Source organism: Cuculus canorus, chromosome Z (genome assembly GCF_017976375.1).
Source record: "Cuculus canorus isolate bCucCan1 chromosome Z, bCucCan1.pri, whole genome shotgun sequence".
Lineage (NCBI taxonomy): Eukaryota > Metazoa > Chordata > Aves > Cuculiformes > Cuculidae > Cuculus > Cuculus canorus.
The window spans coordinates 39782205-39794408 of NC_071441.1; the positions used below are offsets into that span (position 1 = coordinate 39782205).

The 12204-nt window shown below is 38.9% G+C and overlaps 1 protein-coding gene across 9 annotated transcripts in view; it reads right to left on the reverse strand.

Annotated features, from left to right (window-relative positions):
• NTRK2 (neurotrophic receptor tyrosine kinase 2) overlaps nt 1-12204 on the reverse strand; it is a 204582-nt gene that overhangs the window by 132817 nt on the left and 59561 nt on the right. The gene's annotated exons all lie outside the window — the stretch shown is intronic.

A 12204-nucleotide genomic window follows, 5' to 3' on the forward strand; every position in this document is an offset into this window, starting at 1 on the left:
ACTGGAATGAGCTGGAAAAAGACAGGGTATCTAGCTAGCTAACTCTGAAGTATCTAATTAAAAGTTAAGTAAACTTGGGAGTTAGCACAGCTGGAAGAGACACTGGAAAAATTGCAGAAGCTCTACGCCTTGTTCTTTAAAGGCAAGCAATAAATGACAAGTATTAATTGAGTGTGCACAAAGAATGGGAGCTCAGTGGCAAGATCACTGTTCCAAGCCCAGCTGGTGTACACAACAGTGCACACAAGCATTCTTTTTGTACAGGTAGTGGACAGTGAGAACAGTGCTCAGCTTTACAGTTCATGCAATCGAAGTGCCTGTTTGTAGAACAATAGCTTGTACGTGGAAAAAATGTTGGCCTGGCAGCTGAGAACAAGTCAAAGTTTGTGAAAGTTATCATTACTGCAGTACCTAAGCACTTTAATGCTAGGTGATGTCATTATGATTAATCATGAATGTCTATTGTGGCATTTTTCAAAGTACACAGATGAGCCACAGCCAACTGCATAAAGACTGCAAACACATGGTAGGAATGCCTCTCATTCTGGCACCACAAAAGTATGATTGTCAGCCTGGCGCTGCCACAGGCAACACCAGCACTGTGCTGGATTGCTGCTGTAGAAGGAAGGTACAGGAAGGCAGAATAAGACAATTTCATCCTTCTCCCAGGGAGAGCAACTTCTCACCACTAAAATTTGACACATTTGAGCCTGAGCTGCACAACTGGGGAGACACTTCTAGTCCCCGCAGGAACACACAGACTTTGACTTGACCTCAGGAATCGTTCAAACACCCTAAAGAGAAAAGCAGGAGTTCAAACTATCTCTCCACGAGAGTCTCTCCATGGCCTGAGCACAGTATGGTCCAACAGCCTGAAACCATAATCACTCCTTGGTTTCTCTGTTGGTTTGCTATCATGCTTCTCTTTTGCATTACACATGGCCTGTAGCATATGCCACATGCAAGACCCAGATACAGGCTGCCTTTCAAAAGAGTGAAAGGAAGCATGTTTCCTCTGGCTCCTCTGCATTCATGATAGATCATTTAGTGAATTGCACATCAAATCAACTACAAGAAATTCCAAACTACTACTTTGCTAAAATAAAGCCATGTGTACTTCTTTTATACTCTTCTATACCAAAGCAATGGGGTGCTTACAAGACAGAGAGAAGGAAATTATCTGTCTCGACAGTATTCCTGTGTGCAGCAGGTGTAGAACAGAAGAACAACCGTTTGTGTCCACTGAAATGAACATCTATTGCCCTGCCTCTGACAGAGGTCAAAAGTATTGCCTGTGAGAGCACGTAAGCACACAGCAAGCACGTGACCACACACACACAGAATACCTTTGCAGCTCAAAGATTTCATGTGCCAGACATGATGCCTTCAGGCTTAATAGCTGTATTACTCAAACTCGGAGCCTCTGGGCAGGGAACAGGCCCTGTGCCATTCACCTGGCTCACAACCTGCACCTGCAGGGCACCTGGGCTTTACTGTGCCACTGGCAGGTTGCATGACTTCTTCTGTTGGCAGCAGAATCGCCTGCATTAATGTTTGCCTATGTCACGCAGGGAGACACCATTGCAAGAGCAGCTGCAATGCACATGCTTCAACTCCTATGAGAAATAGTTACAATACCTGACTAGCTGACAAGCTAGCACTCAGAAGCACAAAATAAAAGAGAAATGTAGCAGGAGAGACAATCTACTGCTCTCCAAACTGTTTGACGGCTGTGAGAGTTCACAGGAAAACTTCAAGAAGACTGCAAAGGGCAGAAATATTTAGCTTGAGGTAGCCACAAACACAGAATTTCACTGCTGGTTTTAATTTGACCTTCAAGCAGCTAGAGTGAGAGAAACATTCAACAAGTGAGCAACTACATTAAAGTCAGCCAAAGAGTATGGTCTGCTCCTAGTACATATCCCGACATGCCGCAGGAAAAGGACAGATAACAGTGCAACTCTAGAGGTTGTGAGAGGGAACTCTGCAATGGCCCTCTCCAAAAAAAAATTAAGGGAAGTCAAGAAATTCTGGTTCAGACATTATTGTGGGAAAAAGAATATTTCCGTGAGGCATATTTCTGCTGCTGCCTCTTCCTAGAAACCACAGATACAAAACTTTTTGAAAGGTCACAAACATAGGCAGATTAGGCTACAAACATTTCTTGAAGGCCCTTTGGTAACAAACATTTCAGCCATGGCCACCAGCTCCTGTCTCCAGGTGCTTCTACATGAAACAAAGGGTTATTTTAACTCAATCCACTGATTTTTAAGTTTTAATTACCCACATCTTCCAACCAGGACCAAATTTCTCCTACTTTACTATGACCTACAGGCATGTCTCCATATTTGGGCCCTGTCAAATGTGGACACAAATCCAAGAACACAGGCATTCCTTGCAAGGGTTACTAAACAACATTTCTAGCTGCAGATACTTCTGTGCACTCTCTGTGGAGGAGCTGTTGGCACTGCAGAGATTGTGCCCTTCCCTCCTGTCACTACTTAAGGATGATGCATTTAAAATCCAAAATAGATCTGAGGGAAGAGGTCTGAGTTCTTGGATGTGCCATCTCTGTATTATCATACCATCAATGCTTAGTGAAAGCAAGAAGTAAAAGGCTTGGCAGAGGGAGGAGTACCACAGTCAGACTGGCTGGCGATACTGCCACGATGAAGTGAAGCTTCACAACAAATATTTGTCATCTATCAGGGACATAGGAAGGACTTTTTAGAAACACTTCTTCCATGTTTGCATTACTCTGCTTTGTGCTCCAGAGCCTCCAGCTGCACTGGGCAGCTGAAGAAACACTGGCACTCACCTTTACTGTTAAGAATAAAACTAACCCAGAATAAATAATAGGTACTAAATAGTTTGTTCATTTTACTTCATTATAAAGGACCTTGCTATATTGTTTCTACTCCACCATCTTTTTTAAGAAGTTCCAAAAAATCAAACAGAACAAGACAGAAAGATTCCCAACCCTACTTTACTTTTCAAAAAAAAAGTCTCAAAGAAATAAGACTAATCTCATTTAGCTAGATCTGGTTTCTATTTCCATTGTGGAAGAGCCATCAGTTCATTAAATGGGACAAAACAGGGCAGAGAACTGAAAAAAAGAGAGAATGAGATAAAAAAAACAATACTGATTTTTATGTAGGATACTGAATACACGTTAGGAGAAAATGGGCTTTAAAAGCAGCACAAGAAGCTACTTCAAAACAGAAAACACCATTCTCATTTCACCTCATCACTCATTTATGGGGGGAAAAAACATTATTTATAATATATTATTCTGATCCTCGCACTGGATTATAATCCAGACTGAGGACTGAATAAAGCCCTAATGTTTCAAGCAAATAAATCTGAAAGGCTAGAATAGTGGTTACTGTAAGGCAGAGAAGCACACTAATAGCACACCAGTAAGGAAGAACAGAGGAGGTACAATATCTCCATGAAATGAACAACTAAGAACAGCTATGAGTCACTCAGAAAAGGTATGTTCAGCTACCCACAAATTAAACAGCTTTGGGAATTCACAAGATGCAGTGGCGGGACTACATCAACAGCTAATATACAGATGTTGAACATGCCTGAAAAAGAGATATAAAAATATATATTCATTCAAATAAAACAATCTCATTTAAACTTTTGCCCAGAACTGAAATAAAACCTAAACTGGTCCTTTTATTAGATATTCAAGCAACTTGGCTATCTCTTGTTTTAATTTTTCTTAATTCCTAAGAGCTTTTGTACTTCCTCATTTATTCCTAAGAAACAACAGTATTGCTACAACAATGGCTTTACAGGACTTCTTGTTCATTCTGAAAGAAAAATAGCCCTGAATCTGGCATAATCTATTCTTAATGCGTAATGCCATGAGACCATACAAACAAAACAAAGGCATCTTCAGATGCATTAAAGGAAGGTGTTGACAAAAGGCTATTACTGTGTGTTTCTGCAAAATCAAGAAAGAAAGAACAAGTAGCTTGCCTGATTTGGGGAAAGTTCAAATACGCATCAGAAAATTTTAAAAATCACAACTAATCTTGAGCAGTTCTTGTTTAAGGGTCTTTTTTAGATACACACGTTTGCCAGGAACATACTTAAATGAGTCTTCGTTTTTTGTGATTCTTTCCATGCTGCCTTTTTCTCTTCACTTCAAAAAACACAGCTACACTGCAGAAAGCAGAATGACAATACCTGTGAGGAGAGCTACAGCACAGTGCCAGCCAGGTTCTGAGCCCATGCTGAATATTGCCCTGTTGTTCAAAATTCAATACCGAATGCTTTTACAGGAATGAAATAAAAAGAAAGGGCACTCCAACTGTACTGAGATATCCGTATCTGCTAACAGAATTGGTAAGTTGCTAACATGGCCAGACATTTAAAAGCAGAACTTTATGAAGAATAGAGTAATTGTATTAGCTATTATTCAGGGCAAGCACAGCTTTTGTCCAAAGCTCAGAGGAGAAAAAAAAAGACTCAAACCTCAGAAGTGTTAACAGAAATCAATTCACTTCAATCAGAGGAGAAATCCTACATTAGTCTTTGAAAGCTGGAAGAAAATGGAAGAAAATGCACACAAAATCCAACAGGTATTGTAAAAGTCCTACGCAACACGTACTTGTAATCCCCAGTGGTGGTACTGAACTGAGACTCACATACCTGAAGCAAATAATTTCCCTGAAAAAGATGTCACTGTACTGTAATAGCATGCAGTATACTGTAACCTTTCAGGAGCCTGGAATCAGCGTCCAGGAGCAACCTGTAACTGTCCCTGCTAGTAGCCTCTTCCATATTAGCTTTTCTCCTAGATAGAGATCATAAATGGACCTCAAGTCTACCAGGAAAACCACCTGTTTATGTACTGTTCATGTTCCCAGCTCTGTCGTTTAAAAACTGTTTGGGTTTTAGCATTGTTTTCCAGCATCATCCAGACTAAACATTTTCTCAAATTGTGCTCACATCTAAGCACATACGTACTTTGTAATAAATAGTACTTAAAGCACATATGTACTTTGTAATAAATAGTACTTAAAGCATTGGAGAACTGGAGCCACTAAAAAACAAACAAACAGATAGCATAGACTGGCTTTGCTATTCTTTGCTCCTTTTCTTTCTTCACATTCATTACCCACATGTGAATACTCCTTCCAACCTTTCTGCCTGATCTCACCCTGATTACAGGTAAACATTCAATTATTATGACCCACTTCTCTCCCACCTCCCATTCCTTTCCTCATCGTATTTCCTCCTACATCCACTAGAAATTCTCTCTAAAATTCTACATGGACTAAACTACAATTTGCCCTCACAAACTAATGCACTCCTAAAACAGCATGACCTGCATATAGGCAAAAGTTCATATAGAACCAGGTAAATGTTCACCCCTTGCACATATGAAACTAAAAGAGAAACTCTAGGCTCTGTAAAACAAAGACTTGTGAAGCAAATGTGGATGTAAACTGAACATAAGTTGGTTTTCTGCAGTCTACATCTCTAAGACTGACTTCTCTCTTTTCTCACTACCTTGACCTAGGACCTGTGCTATTCCTGTGAACCTCAGCCCATATCAAGGTAGATGCCCTGGCAACTATGATGTTAAGCTCTCTTCTTTTCCATTGCATCCATTATTAGCTTAATTTCTTTTCAGTCTCTTTCCACTTCCTGTCTAAGCTCTACTCTACTGAGCATCTCCCACGTTCTCCAGTTCATCTCACTTCACACACATCATATACATATGCACTCTTTCATCCCATTACCTGCTTGTATACCTCTTTTGGGGGAAGGGATAATGCCATACAACAGGTCCTTTTTTACACCTGCTTTCCATATATTTTTAACAGTAACAGACACGAAACCTCAGGTAATTTTCCTGTGTTAACAAAATCCATCAGTATAGCAGTCTGAATCATCAAAAGCTGTCAACAAGTTAATAACTCCTCTTCTGCCTCAGTCATTACCACTGAGTTTGAATTTTGCAATCCAAGGAGATCATAGTCAAATACAGCATCACATAAATAAATCTCCCCAGCTTCAGAATTGAGATGTATCCCTAAATCCTTTGTTATATGTCGAGCATGTCATCCGTTGTCTTGTTCCTACCACAGAACCAGAGCTACTTTCTTCTTTTATATCTTGCACTTTAGGATCAGACTCAGGAAAACTAGTAGCAGACAGAAACAGAAAGCTGAGACCTACCGGCCAAATTTTATACAAATAATAACAACGGAAAGCTAGAAATGCTAATATGTTTTGATAGGGTGACATGACCCCAAAATAATGCTTTAAAAGACACCTCTTTTCTTTACTGGAACAGAAGAGAATGGTGGCCTAAATATTTTAAGATCTTTGTAAAACCCTTAACACAAAATGACTTTCAGAACTCTCATTCTTTGAAGCACTTACAGCAGTTTGCATCCTCAGAATAAGGTACATAAAAGCATTAACAACACTATCTTCCAAATGTTTATGTGATAAGTAAATATCACTGCCCCCTCTGTACAACTAACGCACCTGAGACAGACAAATTGTACAGTCTGCCTATAACTGCAAAGACTGGAACAGCAATGTCAAACAACAAAAATAGTTTCTTGTGTGTGGTTCAGATGAGCAATATCATCATTGGCTTTACATGTCTACTCACTAAAAATACGGCAGATTTGAGCACATTCATTTATTTCTACATCTTACCTTACAACAGTGACTCACATGAATTAATCCCTCTTTTATATTCTGCTCATTGACTAAATAATGGAATGTTCTAAAGACATTAAAGTATCAACGCCCACACAATCAGCGTTTGGGTAGGTACAACACAGCACAAATTCACTTCTCTAAGTACAAATGGAAACTCAAAAAGTTCAGGATTTCAGTGACTTGATGAAGGTCAAGCAGCAAGCATGTTTTCCAGGCTACAAACTGATCTTCTTAAGTACCTAGCAAACAAGGTAAAATTGTCCAGGAAGCCCTCACTGCAAGTTTATTGCAGATCATATTTGTCAAACTGGAGGTCTTTGGTCAAGACAGAAAGCTTTTATTTTGTACTTGGTTTAGAATTAAGAGGAGTCAAAACTCTTCTATTCTAACTGCATTTCATTTTCCTCCTAGTCCGCAAGCAAAATAAGATAACGCATGAGTTAATAATAAACAGAACAGTTCCTCCTTTTCCTATATCAGTACTTCAAATCACACAGAGCCACCTAAATTCTCAGAAATCTAAACTCTTCAGTCACCAATGTGAATGAAGAAGGGTTTGGTTTAAAGTCCCTTACAACTACCCCATGGAGTCAAGTAAAATGTATTAAAGCACAGAATACAATGACCATTTGCTATATGCTTACGGACAAAGAAGACAGAAAAGATTTATCCTGCTGACCCTAAACTCACATTCAAAAGAATATGCAAAAGCCTCAACAAATGGTCGCATTCAGACAGAACAGTAAAGCACTCCACTCTTACCCGGACAGCTCTGTATTTAAAGTCATGTAGATATGATTACTTGGGTAGATGAGGGTTAAAGGCATTAGGTCATCATGGATGAACTGTGAATGACAATAGCGCTCTTTAACCAGGCTTTTATCATCCAGTTGCACAGTATTTCTTACCCAAACTAAAATACTCTAAGTCAACTGAGAAAAACGTTGCAACTGAAGAAGAGTTCTAAGCTGCCCCCTTCTTTAAGTGTTTTGGACCAAAGCTCAAAATGTAACAAGAGCCTCCAGGTGAAAACAACACAGTAAATGACACACAGAGAACAAAAAATGTTCCTTGACTATCAGTGTGCTCCTGTTGGAATAACCAATGTTTTTAATTAAAGTTTTCAAGGAAGTTCATAGTCCAACACAAAAGTTCATAGTCCAACACAGAAATCACTTGAGAGAAAAAGCTGTCAAGAAGCAGTAGAAAACATCCTGTTTTTACTTTGGCAGGCAAAATCCATGGGTGTGTTCATAACTTTTAATCAGCTTGGTGACAAAGCACAGCATCCTGACAAAGCACAGTATCCCAAAATTTAAACTTACATTCAAAAATTATGACAAAGAACTAGCAGGCCTTGAAGTAAAGGTAGTATTTGGGGGTATTTGTCCTCAAAAGGACTCTGTTTTCTTTCTTAAATCAATACACAGAATCTCATTACCTGATGGGAAAAAGACAAAATTCTGTACCCTGAACTGCACAGACCTGAAAGACCACGAAAGGGATTAAGCACTCATAGTCAGGACTTATATTTAGACATGATAGGTAGTTTAGACAGCACTCAAGGAAGGGGAAGCACCTTTCAAAGCATGACACCCAAGCCCACATAGAAGAGAAGACAGCTGTCACTACCTAAGTATGATGGGAATTTCACACTCAGTTTGTTCTCCTATCTTTGAACTACTGTATACAGCTCAAAGTAGGAACAGAAACATTTTATAAATACCCAGAAAAAACCCTCTCACTCCAAAGGGATTAAGTATACATATGTTTCCCTCTGTTTCTATCAGATTCTAGTTGTTAATTTCTTGAAAGACAAAAAGGTCTGCTTTGAGGAGGAGTGAGTTCTCTCTCCTTTATCAATTTGGTAAAACCTACAGAAACTCCATTAATCTCTACAGTAAAGGAACTGTGATCACATTCTTGTCCGTAACCATCCACCTCCAGCTCCCCTAGCAAGCAAGGAGCCTAAGGATATTGCCTTGTTGCTCAAACAGGGAATTCCTGTCCTAAAATTTATTCCAGTTCAAATCAGCAAAAATGTTTTCATCGTTTTAACTGAATTACGCTATTTCAAATGTTATCCACTGATGTATCTTCCATCAGTTTTCCCCATACTTCTATCTATCCATGCTTAGTGGCATGCTGCTAAATTAACATTAGCAAACTGTTTATCAGGTTGGTTATGCTGTAACTAGTTGTCTATTTACATTTATTTTTCAACACAGGAAGTACAATAAAACATGACTAGAATTATTATACCACAAATCCTTTCAGGAAGTCCGTAAACCCTCCCCTGCCCTCTCTACTCCAGTTCACCTATTATTTTTGAGTTTCATAAGCTGGTTAGATGGATTCAGAAATACACAAAAAATGGGAAGAGCTGTCTGGGCATCCTTCAGTGAATTCCCACCATAAGCACTTTCGCATATTCCAGCAAGCAAGCAGTCAAGATGTTTCATAAAAGCAACCCACAAACCTTAATTAATACATTTAAGAAATCAACTGAAGCTTCCACCATTTATGCTGCAGCATCTTCCAAGGATCTAAAACCAGATCTCCAGATTCAAGCAACAACAGGCAGCTTTTCACACAAAGCTGTTACCAACAGATCCTGTAGTGTACAAGAAGGTATTTAAAATGTACACAGTCAGAGAAATAGAATTATGTTTCACCAGTTACTCTGACAAATTTTGCAATGGAAGCCTGGAAGTCTAGCACAACATGAGAGTTTATCCACAGAGCAGAAAAAAGCAGTACTTTTTTTTTTGTACTAGCTCTATTTTAAGCCTTTTCTAGCACAGATCACAGACCAGTTCTGTAGTAAAGCTCTTCCTTAAGTTAATCATTAGAACCTGCTATTTCCCCTAGCTCAAAAGACAGAATGAAAAGCAAGGCAAGAATGAAAATAATTGTCTTGTATGATGCAATCCAACTTCAACCACAATCCAGAACACTGCAAACAAAATGCTTTTGTTTTGTTATTGGTGGTGAGTGCTTGTTTTCCACCTACTTGCAAAAACACTCTTATTATTACAATTTGGAAAGGTAACTGCATGAAAAGAACATATCCCAATTGTCCCCTCACCTCAGATATACAAAATGAGAAGAGAAGCCAAAATACAGGGTAAGTTACTCTTATATAACTCTTCAACAGATCCTGATAAGAGATTAACCAGTACTGCAAAGTACCGGAAGCTCATAGATGACCTGTGCTCCCTGTCACATAAACTGGACTCTTTTCTGTTCAGTACTGTAATAGAAAGAAGATAATGGGAGCATGTCAGCTTTGTGGCAGTCTCTGCAGCTCTTCTTGCGCGGTGCTTCCAGGTACTATCAGCTCTTATGCAGCACAGCTCAGACAGAATCGCCCACTCCAGATGTCTTTCTGGGGATGCCATCACTGTCCGTGGACTATAAGCTTTAAGTACAGAAGGACTCAACAAGACCACGGTCTAAGAAGTGGGCAGATGATGACTGTGCAAGGCATGGGATAAAATGGCATTTAAAAATATAAGGCATAAAACAATGTCTTCAAGAAGCTGCAGATGCCTGCTGCAAACTCAAATGGGGTGAAAAATTCATCTTCTACATAAAGACATTTCCTATGGAACACTTAATGCTGATCGCCTATTCACACATTTCTCCTTCTTATTTACAGTGGAACACTTCTTCCATGTACAGTTTCAAGAAAAAAAACACTGAGTGCCAGCTGGACTGCTCCAGCTACTGAGTGACTATTTTGTATTTTCCAAACTACTTACTATAGAAGGGTCAGGAGATGTTTAATGACAGGGTCTCTAAGGTGACTAGGCTGTGTTCTCACAACATAACATAAAAATGAAGCACAGCCTTTGATGCTTTTCTGCCTGATGTAACTGAGGAAGTTTCTTCTTATGAATGCAAAATACTCATTAATATTTTGAGGAATAATTGAAGTGGTTTTTTATCTCGTTTTACAAATATTTTCAATGACAGTCTGGATATTTTACTCCTCACTTCCCTAATAACGAAAGTTGGTGGTTTATGAAACCACCAACGATAACACGATGTCTGTATGCTAAGTCAGAACTAATTTTGTTGTCATTGAATTCAACGGCAAATGACTCCAGGAGTTCACAGGTAGCTACCTTGATCCTTTTATTCAGAATTTCCAAGATACACATTTTAAATGTACTGTACTGATCAATACTGAGTGCAAAACGCATTCCCTTCACCCGCTGCCTTATTTTCCCCATGCTCAGAAACCCCAGGTCATTTATCTTAATTTATGAACTCTCAATATATGCTTATGCTGCAGGCTTTTCCAAGCAGGTAATATTTTAGTATTAGCCTACTACGTCTTGATTTAGTGTTCTAATCTCAGGTCTTTAAATACTGCTTTACTATAAATCCAATAATACCAATGATGATAAATGGAGAGATTCAGAGACACCAGACTATGCATAGATCTAGACTGTAAAGCCCAGGTGTGCATGCAAACTTTGGAGAAGTTTGAGGTTCACTTCAGGGACAACTGAAGGTCACTCCTTTCAAATGAAACATTCAGGAGTTATTTGTAGCTTGCAGTGACATTTCACCATTATGACACACACCATGCCTGTGATCAGCTTTTGAAGGAGGGTACCTGAACTGTGAACCGATCTTCCTAATCATCAGTGATCAAATTTAAAGAATAAAATAAACACCATATATGAGGTTGCTGGCTCTTTGTAGTTTCATTAAGTCATTTCCCAAAAAGTATATCCTTAAAAATATTATCTACATGGACAGTTCAGCAAAAAAAACTATTAAGGTCAAACTTACTGATAGGGAAAAACTATTATTTTAGTGAGAAAAGTTGTATCTGAAGATACCAAAAAAATAACCACCATGTAAGGAGTTTTCTGGAAGGTAACTTAACATATTACTACACAAAATGTAACTTTGCACATTCTCCCTCGGCTTAGAGTTTACTTCATAGATCCTCCAATAATGTCATGTTTAAATACTAAATGCAATTTTGAAAAACCTAACAAGCATTCAGCTTGAAAGACAACACCATTATTGTTCCCATTTAGCTTCCTCCTACTTCAGCTCTCTAATACAATTAAGAAAGCTTTAGACACAAATAAAATTTACGCTGAACTATTGTTTAGTTGCAGAAAGTTTTTTCTAGTCTTTGGCCAGACGTGCACAGCTCTGTACTGCTGGTTCTATGTTCTGTTCAGGATATTTCATTATTACTGTCCTCTTTTAATGCTACCCTGAGAAGCAGAGACTGTCATATCAGAAGGAGGTGAGAGAAAAAGTTACCATTCCAACAAGCTAATTTGCACAGACTACATTTCTGTTCAGCTCTAGTCTCCTTTGTTGCAGGAAGTCTCCTCTAAACATAACAGAAAAACAAAACACACAGTAGACACCTCTGAAAAGAGTACTTGTCAGGAGCAAGTAAGGGTTACCAAAATACACATCCATGTGGTACTATGTCATAAGCATAGATGAGAGGAAAGGGTAACAGAA